The following is an 11558-nucleotide window of genomic DNA, read 5'->3' as shown; positions in this document are numbered from 1 at the left end:
GATTGAAAATTTGAAACTCAAGATGAGACACAAGAGAGTGAGAGAGATCCCCAAAGCCATCAGAATACAGTCCAGGGAGAAAAGGCTTAGAGAGAAATGCTAAACATTATATAGAAAATAGAAAGATCCTAATAAAGACTTCATTAACTTTCCACAAGGAGAGAGGGGAAATACATTTAAAAAGAGGCACTATTCAAAGAAATAGCATCTGAGAGTTTTACAGAGAGGGAGACCACAAACCTCAGATCCAGGAAGCATGGAAAATGCAAGTAAAAGGAAATCCACACTTCGACATTTCACGTTGAAATGAAAGAACCTCAAAGAAAAAGAAAATAAATTAAAACCACTCGCGGAGAAAAGACAGATCACCTACAAAGAACAATGAGGCTGACAGTTGAATGACAGGATCAACAAATGCAGGGAAACAGTAAAATAGTCATTTGAATGTTCTAAGAGAAAATAGTCATCAACTGAAAAATTCAAAATTCCAATCAGGAATGATATCTAATAGTTTTTGTACCTGAAACCCAAAAGTGTCTTGTCACCAGTATACTTTCACTGAAGGAGGTTGTGAAGACACATTTCAGAAAGAGGGGAAATGATTTCAGAATGTAGTTTTGACACAAAAGACACTGGTGATTTCTTTTTTAATTTAACCGTCTGCGTAAATGTAAGTGAACATTAGTTTTATGTAACAATAACATGAGATGTCTGGTTTGAGTGGTTGAAATAAAGCAAGCAGAACGTGGGTTGGGGACAGAGACTCAAATCTAGGTGGTAAAGTTCTCAAGGAAAGGAGGGGAATAAATGAGTCTGTAGGGGACAGGAATGAGGGGAGCGCCAGGGAGCAAAGGTGTCAGAGGGAGAGGAGCTGATCAAAGAAGGTCTTTGAACTTACACTCTGAGAGACAGAGGAGGAGATCCCTGAGGGCTGAGTCTACCTTAAGGAAATGTAAATTTCTGGCGAAGCAGTATAAATACCCAAGTCAAAGTGCCTTTACAATTTCAAGTCCATATGGTCTTTTATGTGCTACAAAAATGCACGGAGTTTAACAAGTGAAGGAAACTCTCTACACAGTCACGAAGAATAAAAGTTCTTTACATCCTGGGACTGCCAGGGGCTTCCTACTCTCATTAACATATCGTTCTTACCCCCTTGGCTTGGCCTGGTCTCATTAAAGGTAAAAGAAGCTTGTAAGCTTCATGCCACAATGCAAGGTTTTATGTTCGAATGTATTTATTTAAAGAAGTCAGAAGGGAGGAGATCATTATTACTCAGCTTAATTTCACTTTGAAAGGGTAGCTCAGGCATCAGATGCTAATGTGTGCAGTTTCCTAAATAATCCCCTTTGAACAGTAAAAGCATTTCTTTGTCAAAGCCTTCTTTTTTTAGCCCTCTCTCTCCATCAAAGGAATAGGGGAAAAAATGTTGACTTTCTTTTGATTTTTATTTCATACTGTACCAATTTGTTAGGAAAGCTTTTTGGAGATAATCTTTATTTTCCCAGATATGGTCAAATATGAAACAGTCAAGTAATTAATTTATCTTCTAGAAAGATGGGTCCGCAATGTATATTTATAATAGGGCAGAGGACCAAGAATAATAAACAAAGCTGGTCATCTTAATTTACACCTACTTGACGTTTCTCGGAGCTTTTGCATTCAATCTCATTCCTGGTGGCCTTTAGCTGTGGAGACTGTAGAACAGCCCTACGTACTTGTTTATTTCCTCGTATCTTTCTGATCATCTCCTTGTGACAAACCGCTATGACTTACTCTGGAGCCCTGACCTGTGGGTCTATCAGTAGAGCCTTGGTGCTAAGATCCTTGTATTCTTGCGTAACGTCAGCATTCTGTGCGAGATAACCCTTTCGATTCTTAAAGAGCATCATGACCGGATTTTGCTACCCTTTACCCTATGGTCGCTAGAAGTAATCCTATTCCTTCCCCTTATCTCCAGGGCTTCCTGACTCTTGTGTCTTTCATTCGCTTTCACTTTTTGGCCTCTTAACCACGTGCATTCCCCAAGAAATGGTCCTAGGGCATCCGTTTCTATTCCCCATCTCTCCCCTCAGTGTGCTTTGTCTTGTCTTATAAAACAGCCTCTCTGTAATTGTGTAATGCCCAAGGTGGGTTATAGGGCTCTCTGGAAAGGTAAAACCTGACACACCAATTAGGTCTAAACTTGAACAGCTAGCCTGGGTGCTTCTTTGAACATCCGACACAAGAGTCACATTATAATCTGTTAAACTTGAACATATGCTTGTAAGAATGAACAAACATATCTGATACTTTAGAATAAAGCAATGCAAGATATTAGACATTATTCATGCATATGGTTTATATTGACTGAGGCAAGAATTTGACAAATAACATAGACAGATAGCCCCATATTAAACCACCCGTCCTTGAATGTTCTAGCTTGTTCCTTCCTAACTCTTGACATTAACTGAATCACTTTGGCTAACGAGGAGGAGTGAAAAGCCAAGGATAGTAAAAAGAATACATTAACCCTCAAGATGCCTATGCCTCATAATTCTCTCCTTCCTTGACTCCACCAAAGTAATTCAGTGAACCTCAGTGCAGGTTGAAGAGAATCATTTTCCATTTGGCCTTTTCCTAATTGATGTTGAGTCTTATTGTGAGAAAGTCTATAAAACTGGACTTTGGATTTAGCTTTCTTTGATACTTTTGTAACACTTTGGCAGTCAAAATCAATGTCAATAGTTTTTATATAATATATATATTATATTTTTATGCATACAATTAAAACATACGTTGGCTATTTCTTTTATGACATAAACTCTGGATAATTACACAAATTAAACATAATTAAAAATAATTAAACAAATCAGCATTCTTCTAAGCAGAAACCCAACTTCCCTAAAATACTTTAAAATCTCATTCAGCTTTATAATATATACTAATAACAAAATTCAATAGTTTTCTGGAACCATTAAGAGTTATCGATGACGTTCTTCTGATGTTACCCTTGTCACTCTCATGACTTGTGCTATCCTCTTTTTTTCTCGATCACCACTATAATTATGGCTGCATTGTTTATAAATATTGCTTCAAGAAACTGTAATGTCACATCACTGTTTTCGTCTGTGTGCCACTGACTAATTACAAAATAACTTTCTAGTCTGAAGCATTTCTTACATAGTTCAAGGTAAGGCTTTGCTTTTTTTTAATGTTTATTTATTTATTTGGAGAGAGAGGGTCCGCAAGCAGGCGAGGGGTAGCGAGAGATGGTGAGAGAGAATCCCAAGCAGACTCCATGCTGTCAGTGGACAGCCGGACATGGGGTTCAATCTCAGGATCCTGGGATCATGACCTTAACCGAACTCAAGAGTCAGACACTTAACTGACTGAGCCACCCAGGTGCCCAATTTTGCATTTATTGTTCTTCAACTTGATGGTACTATTTTTGTGTTAATTCGAGGGCCACCCGATGAAAGGCCACGTGGATTAAAGCAGGACGTCCAAAATGACAGAACAAGTATAAAGCCACCCAGAGGTTCAGGAGAGCACATAACTATGAAGGAAAAGGCAAGGAAATGATATGCTAAATTAAGTTAATTATGAGTGTTTTAGAAACTTCATCGAATCTTTTAGTAAATATGAATCTTTACTGAGGCCAAAGTTGTTTTCTGTCTTCAGTAGACCCCAGTTAATCCTGCATTGCATTTCTGGTTCTTCTGTCTCCACTCCAAAGTCTACATTGGCTTTTGATATTTAAATTCCTATCTTGTACAAATAATATGTATTATTTAAGAGCATAACAGATTCATCTATACGTACACAGAGTTTACTAACGTTTAAAACCTCTGAAGGTCTAAGTTGTTCTGCTTGTTTTTTTTTCAATTAAATAGTGTAACATTTGGGAAACGGTTTCTCTTAATAAGATATTAGAGATATAACAATTGAAATGCACTTAAAAAGACCACATTATCTATTAAATTAGCCACACTTAAAATTACTTTATGGCCCTAGAAAGAAAATGCTGCGTATGCTGAGAGGAGGCCCCACTGTATAGTCATAGAATCCTTTTGTGAAAACTAAATACATAAAGGAGTGAAATAGATGCTCACTATAGCCTGAACCATATATAAACTCCTAAGAATTTATTCCTATGAAATAGTTTAATAAGACAATGCTAAACTATTTGTCAAAATAAAATATTATGTCAAAAGTGATGATTATCGATGAGAGCAAAATTCTCATATAAAAATAAAGGATTAATTTAATAGTTTATAGTGCCAAAGTTAGTGTAAGAGCATGCTTCTATTAAAATAATTAAAATGCAACAGAAAATTATTTTAATATTTATGATATAACATTAAACTTTAAAATTCTGGGGAAAGTGGATGATAGAGGAGGGTACGCATGAGTAGCACTGAGGGAAATATAGGAAATCTCTGAATCTTCTGCTCAATTTTGCCATGAAACTAAAACAGCTCTAAAAAAATCTACTGAAATATTAATATAAAATTTAGAATATAAAATTATACGTACACTTGAGTGGGAAAATTTTTCAAAAATCCCATATACCTTGATAGTTTTTTTTTAATGTTTATTTATTTTGAGGGAGAGAGAGACAGAGCGTGAGTAGGGGAGGGGCAGAGAGAGAGGGAGACACAGAATCTGACGTAGGCTCTGGGCTCTGAGCTGTCAGCACAGAGCCCCAAACGGGGCTTGAACGAACTGTGAGATCATGACCTGAACTGAAGTCAGACGCTTAACCGACTGAGCCACCCAGGTGTCCCTACTTTGATAGGTTTTACTACTTTGTGGTAGTAAAAATAATGAAAACAATATTGTTAGATTTGTCAATTTTTTTCAGACATAAAGTCTCATGATGATCGTAAATAATGTTTTTAAGCATTCAAGAATGATTTAAAATGTAATGTCCAAGGATCTACTGATATCATTGATAATTTATTTTTTTTTTTGAGAATTTTAACAGATACTGAATTTAAGAAACCAAGGTCAGGTTGGTTCTGCAACCTCTGCTTCTAACGCACTTGCACACCCACATAGACACCCCTTCACACACACGTATGCAAACACACACGTGCACATACCCTGCAAACATACTGAGAGACGCGTTACTGCTTATAAATGGAGAAGGGATGAAAACAGATAGAGTACAAATTACTAGTTTACATCTTTAAGAATATCACCATGAGCGGGGTGCCTGGGTGGCTCAGTCGGTTAAGCGGCCGACTTCAGCTCAGGTCACGATCTCACAGTCCGTGAGTTCGAGCCCCACGTCAGGCTCTGGGCTGATGGCTCAGAGCCTGGAGCCTGTTTCCGATTCTGTGTCTCCCTCTCTCTCTGCCCCTCCCCCGTTCATGCTCTGTCTCTCTCTGTCTCAAAAATAAATAAAAACATTAAAAAAAATTAAAAAAAAAAGAATATCACCATGAGCAATCGAATGGAAATAATTTTTCAAACAAAAATAAAATGCCAAAGATACGTTTTTAATATTATTTGCTTTTGGTTGCTGTTACTCTCGTTCCTCTGTATCTATTTCGCTCATCCCCCATACGCACCCCCTACCCCTTCTGGCAACCACCAGTTTGTTCTCTGCATTTAAGAATCTGTTTTGTGTGTGTGTGTGTTTGTTTCCCATTTTCCCCCTGTATTTGTTTGTTTGCTTTGTTTCATAAATTCCATATAGGTGTGAAATCATATGACATCCGTCTTCTTCTGGCTGACTTCTTTCACTTACCGTTATATCCTCTAGGTCCATCGGTGTGGTTGCAAATGGCAAGATTCCATTCTTTTTTTATGGCTGAGTAAATTCTTCTATATATTTATATACACCGCATCTTCTTTATCCGTTCATCTATGGATGACACTTGGGTTGCTTCTATATATCGCCTATTGTAAATAATGTTGCAGTAAATATAGAGGTCCGTGGAACTTTTTGAGTTAGTGTTTTTTTGTGTTCTTTGGGTAAACACCTAAGAATGGAATAACTAGATCTTAAGGTAAGTCTAATTTTAGTTTTTTGAGGAAATTCCATACTGGTTTCCACAGTGGCTGCATCAATTTGCCTTCCCAGTAACAGTGAAGGAGAGTTTCTTTTTCTCCACATCCTTGTCAATACTTCCTATATATATATATAGTGTGTGTGTGTGTGTGTGTGTGTGTGTATGTGTGTGTATGTGTGTGTGTGTGTGTGTGTGTTTTAATTTCAGCCCTTCTCATTGGGTAAGTGATATTTATTGAAGTTTTGATTTGCATTTTCCTGATGATTGAGCATCCTTTCATGTGTTGTTAGCCATCTGTATTTCTTCTTCTTTGGAAACATGTCTATTGATATTCTCTGCCCATTTTAATTGGATTATTTGGGGAGAGTATTGAGTTGTATAAGTTCTTTATATATTTTGGATATTAACCCCTTTTTGGATATATCGTTTACAAACGTATTCTTCTACTTGGTAGGTTGCCTCATGGTTTTGTGGATGGTTTCCTTTGCTGTGTAAGAGCGTTTTCTTTTCATGTAGTCCCAATAGTTTAATTTTGCTTTTGTTTCCCTTGCCAGAGAAGACATATCTAGAAAAATATTTCCATGGATGATATTAAAGAAATTACTGTCTATTTTCTTCCAGAAATGTTATGGTTTCAAGTCTCACATTTAGGTCTTTAATCTATTTTGAGTTTATTTTGGGTCCAGTTTCAGTTTTTTGCATGTGGCTGTCTGTTTTCTTAACACCATTTGTGAAAGAGATTTTCTTCTTCCCATTGTATATTCTTGTCCCCTTATAATTTGCTTCTAGTGAAAACTGTATTTTTATAAGGAAGGTATAAACAAGAAAACGTTTCTAGGAAGGAAAGGAGGGAGGAAAGAAGCAAGGATGGAAAAAGGAAAAAGAAAGAAAAGAAGGAAGAAAAAATCTCAAACTAAAACAAAACACAAACAAATCAAAGCAATAAAACCTTACCTCAAATGGATACGACTTACACATAAGGAGCACTAACAAATGTGAATGAATGAATGAATGAATGAAATAGCGTGTTCTTCTTTCTTCTGACTCACTTTTAGTCCCTATTTCTTTGATGGCTACACTACAAACAACAGAAAAATGAATACCATATTTTCTTTTTTTTAATTTTTTAATGTTTATTTTTGAGAGAGAGAGAGAGAGCAGGAGAGGGGCAGAGAGAAAGGTGAGACATAGAATCCCAAGCAGGCTCCATGCTCTGAGCTGTCAGCACAGAACCCAGAGTAGGACTTCAGCTCAAAGACCACGAGACTGTGACCTGAACCAAAGTTGGAAGCTTAACTGAATGAGCCACCCAGGCGCTACATGAATATCGTATTTTCTACTCTCTGTGAACCTCTCCCATAGCACTCACACATAAGTGCCAGTGAACAATTTAAATTCACTCGGGTTTTTTTTTTCCAGTGTGGTAAAAATGATGACTCTTTTCAGCTACTTTTCCTTTTTATTTATTTATTTTTTTATTTTTTTACATTTTCAAGGTAATTTTTAAAGTAAGCAATTTACTGTCAAATGTCTCACAAATGAAAAAAAATAAGTTATTCATATTATTTTTTTTCAACGTTTATTTATTTTTGGGACAGAGAGAGACAGAGCATGAACGGGGGAGGGGCAGAGAGAGAGGGAGACACAGAATCGGAAACAGGCTCCAGGCTCTGAGCCATCAGCCCAGAGCCCGATGCGGGGCTCGAACTCCCGGACCGCGAGATCGTGACCTGGCTGAAGTCGGACGCTTAACCGACTGCGCCACCCAGGTGCCCCTATTCATATTATTTTACTAGCTCTGTCTTCTTGTGTCTGCCAAGAGCTTTCATATCAATAGCTCTGTCTTTTGGGACTGTACTCAAAATGGTGTCTCTTGATTGTACCACACGATGCATTTTTTTTTTAACATAGAATTTTCCTTTGGGGTGTTACGAGGAGCAATTTGCAGTGAACTTAGAAATGTATTATGTAGGGCCTCCCCACTATCCCAACCCCCCCCCCCCACCTCTGGATCCCTGAGCCCAGCCAGTCCAGCCTGGTGCAGCCGGGTGCAGCCTGGTTCCTGGAAGGATGAAGTTTGGGCATAAATTGGAGGCATCCATGCAAGAAGTGCTACTCGGAGGGTGAGAAGATCTGAAAGAAAGAAATGCCCAGACTGGGTTCCAGTTGATAGTAGGAAAGGCTCCCGAAGCTCAGATAGGAGATCTGTACAACAAAGAAATATCTGGTGCCTTCTGATCTCACAGTGGTCAGTTCTACTTCTTGATCTGGAAGCTAATTCATCTCTGAGCTGAGGATGCCTTGTTTTTGTCAACCATGTCCTTTCACCCACCAGCGCCATGGTACACCCATCAGCTGTACCGATAACACCATGAAGACTTCTTTCTGTGCATCGCCTGCAGCGACAAAAGTGTCTACCGTCCATGTAGCTGCTGCCCCTGAGGTGGGGGTCCCGTTCAACAGAGAGAGAGGTGCCCCCCCCTTCCTTGACCTACTCCTCTTTCGGGCTCAATCAGCACTTCCCTTCTTTAAGACCTGTACTTCTGAAGCTTTGATGCTTTCCTCCAGCCCCTCTTAACAAGAGACTTATTGGGGGAGGTGGCCTCTCCTTTCTCCTGTCTCTTACAACCTTCCCCACTCTGCTTTAGAATTCTTGATTGTCAGTCTCTGTCATATCCAGGGATGGTTTTGTTTCCTTTCCCTTTCTAACTGCCCAAGGGGCTCAGAACCCTAACATCCCCTTCCTTTCACTACCTTCTGTTTGGGGTGTAGTTGGAAGGGACTGACATAGGGGGAATGGAGGAAGGTACATCAAAAAAGAGGAAACCACCAAGCTGAAAAGGAAAAACAAAAACAAAAGCAACATATTGTCCTGGAGGCAAAACATTTGTGTATAAAGCTAAGGATTTTCATGAATAAGGTCATAACTATGATGATTGCATCATGTTACTGCCTTTGGTTTTACACCCCCCTAGTAATACCCTTCTGTTCCACAACAGGAACTCTTAGAATTCCAGAAATTCTAGAAGATTCTAGAAGATCCTCAGTTGTTTTGTGGCCTTCTTTCTGGTCATCCATTGGGATTCTACAGAGAGGCTTGCTCTCTGCCTACGCATTTGAGAATGAAAATTTACTTTGTCAATCTGCCCACCTTTTCACTCAACTTTGCCACAAGTGGCTGTCTCCCTTGGTTCAGGCATCCACAGTCTCCTGCAAATATCTTTGCTCTACTCTCTTGCCAAGTCATGTAAAATGAATTCCTGTTATTAGCATCCTTAGTTCCTCTCTTTGGGAAAATAAATTAGACAGATGTGTCCTATTTTAGAGAAGGACACTTGTACGAATCTGCACATTTTAGAGTTAGGCAAGCCTTGAACATTATTTAACTCAACCAATTCAGAATTGCCATTCCAACATTTTCTTTTATCACAAACACTACTAGACACTGCCAATCTTACTGATGAAAATGTAGCCTATCCCACAAAGGTGTTGGCACAGAAGAGTGGTTAGAATTTATTGATTTAGTAAAATTTTGTTCCTCAAGTAATCGTACAAATGTAGTTTCAAACTTGCTTTTGCTTGCAGTTTTTATATGACCTATATATGGAAATATCAACCTTGATGTGATCAGTTATGTTTTTTTTTTTCTCTCTTATTTATTTTTGAGAGACACAGAGAGATAGAGCATGAGCAGAGGAGGGGCAGAGAGAGAGGGAGACACAGAATTTGATGCAGGTTCCAGGCTCTGAGCTGTCAGCACCGAGCCTGACGTGGGGCTCGAACTCACGGACCACGAGATCACGACCTGAGCCAAAGTCTGACATTTAATCGACTGAGCTATCCAGGTGCCCCATGATGAGACCAGTTTTAATGTTTATATTGCCTTTAATAAATTCCACATTTTTATTTTACTTTTGTAAGCTTCTTTATTTATTTTGAGAGGAGGGAGGTACAGAGGTAAAAGAGAGAGAATTCCAAGCAGGCTTCACACTGTCAGCACAGAGCCTGAAACAGGGCTCAACCTCACAAACTGTGAGATCGTGACCTGAGCCAAAACCAAGAGTTGGACACTTAACCAAATGAGCCACTCAGGTTCCCCATGAATTCCACATTTTTAAGCAAAAAATTACCTATCGCTAATTTACATTGTTGAATGATTGTTGAAACAATGTCATGTGAACAGTCAAAGCATGAACCAAATGAATGCTCAAACTTAAACTTATAAATCCGTTATAAAAAAAGTGTACAGCTATTAGTTTCATAATATATGTTGACTGACCATCATGGAATATAGAATGTAAACATAATGGAATGACAAAAAGAGGAAATCTTAGGAATTACAGATCTAAAATATATTGAAAGCATGGGGCACCTGCCTGGCTCAGTCGGTTAAGCAGCTCAGGTCATGATCTTGCTGTCCATGACTTCGAGCCCCTGCTTCAGATTCTGTCTCCCTTTCTCTCTGCCCCTCCCCCACTTGCATTCTGTCCCTTTCTCTCTCTTTCTCTCTCTCTCTCTCTCAAAAATAAACATTAAAAAATTAAAAAAAAATAAACAGAGCTTCTCCAATTAAAATGGGGATGATTGGTCCCCCCCCCCCCCGCCCATCAATTTGGGACTGCCTTCTTTGAGGCACTTGTATGAAATGATGAGAGTTCAGGGAATAATGAAATAAGAAAGACATAATAAAAAAGAAAAGAAAATGGAAGTTAAAAAAAAAGTAGTATTTTGCCCAAGACCCTAATTTATGAATAGGTAGTACTTGAACTTGTGAAATGTGACTGAGATGCCAGGACTTTAGTTCACTTTTTACCACTAGGTTTTAAATAATACTGCATTTTAAAAATTAGTAAATAATTATCTCATTTTCTAGGGAGACACTGGGACCTGCGATAGAAAACACAGAGTGTCTCATCACCAAGAACTTGATATCTGTGATCTATTAAAATTATCACAAGGAAAAAGAATGCAAAATTACCATACATAGTTTCCTTAATATTTGCTTAATGCCCCCAAACATGCCTTCCTTCCATAGAATATAAAACTTCAGTGGGGAGGTTCTATGTACGGAATACCAACAGTCATTACCACCATCATCGCCAATAACAACAAAATAAATACCCGTACGTATGAAGTGTGAGGAAAATTTCCTCTATACTCAGAAAAGTAACGTTAAAATGTCTGTGTATTCAGCTGAGCAAAAGAGGATAATATCTTTATATTTATTACTGTAACATTTTCAGGTTATGGTAGTTTCAGTTTATAATATTTCATATGAAAAACTAAATAAAAATAAATAGTAAGAGTCTGCAAAGAATCCCATTTAGGATGAACGTTCAAGTTATAAATACTGAACACATGAGTGATTATCAGTATAATGCACACAGAGAGCCTACTTCAATGTGTCAAAAAATTGCTAAAGTAGCACTTTATTAATAGATGACATAATGATATTTTAATATTTTTGCCATCAGGAAACGGCTTGGCTGCAAATGATCTTCACTGGAAGCATTTGGCTATGAGATGTTATTTTTTTTTTCATCTGCGTAGAATTTT

The sequence above is a fragment of the Lynx rufus genome, unplaced genomic scaffold (assembly GCF_022079265.1).
Source record: "Lynx rufus isolate CCGP_SWC_20201006 ecotype Redwood Valley unplaced genomic scaffold, mLynRuf1.p SCAF_1, whole genome shotgun sequence".
NCBI classification, from domain to species: domain Eukaryota; kingdom Metazoa; phylum Chordata; class Mammalia; order Carnivora; family Felidae; genus Lynx; species Lynx rufus.
Note: the sequence above shows the minus strand (reverse complement) of the source record.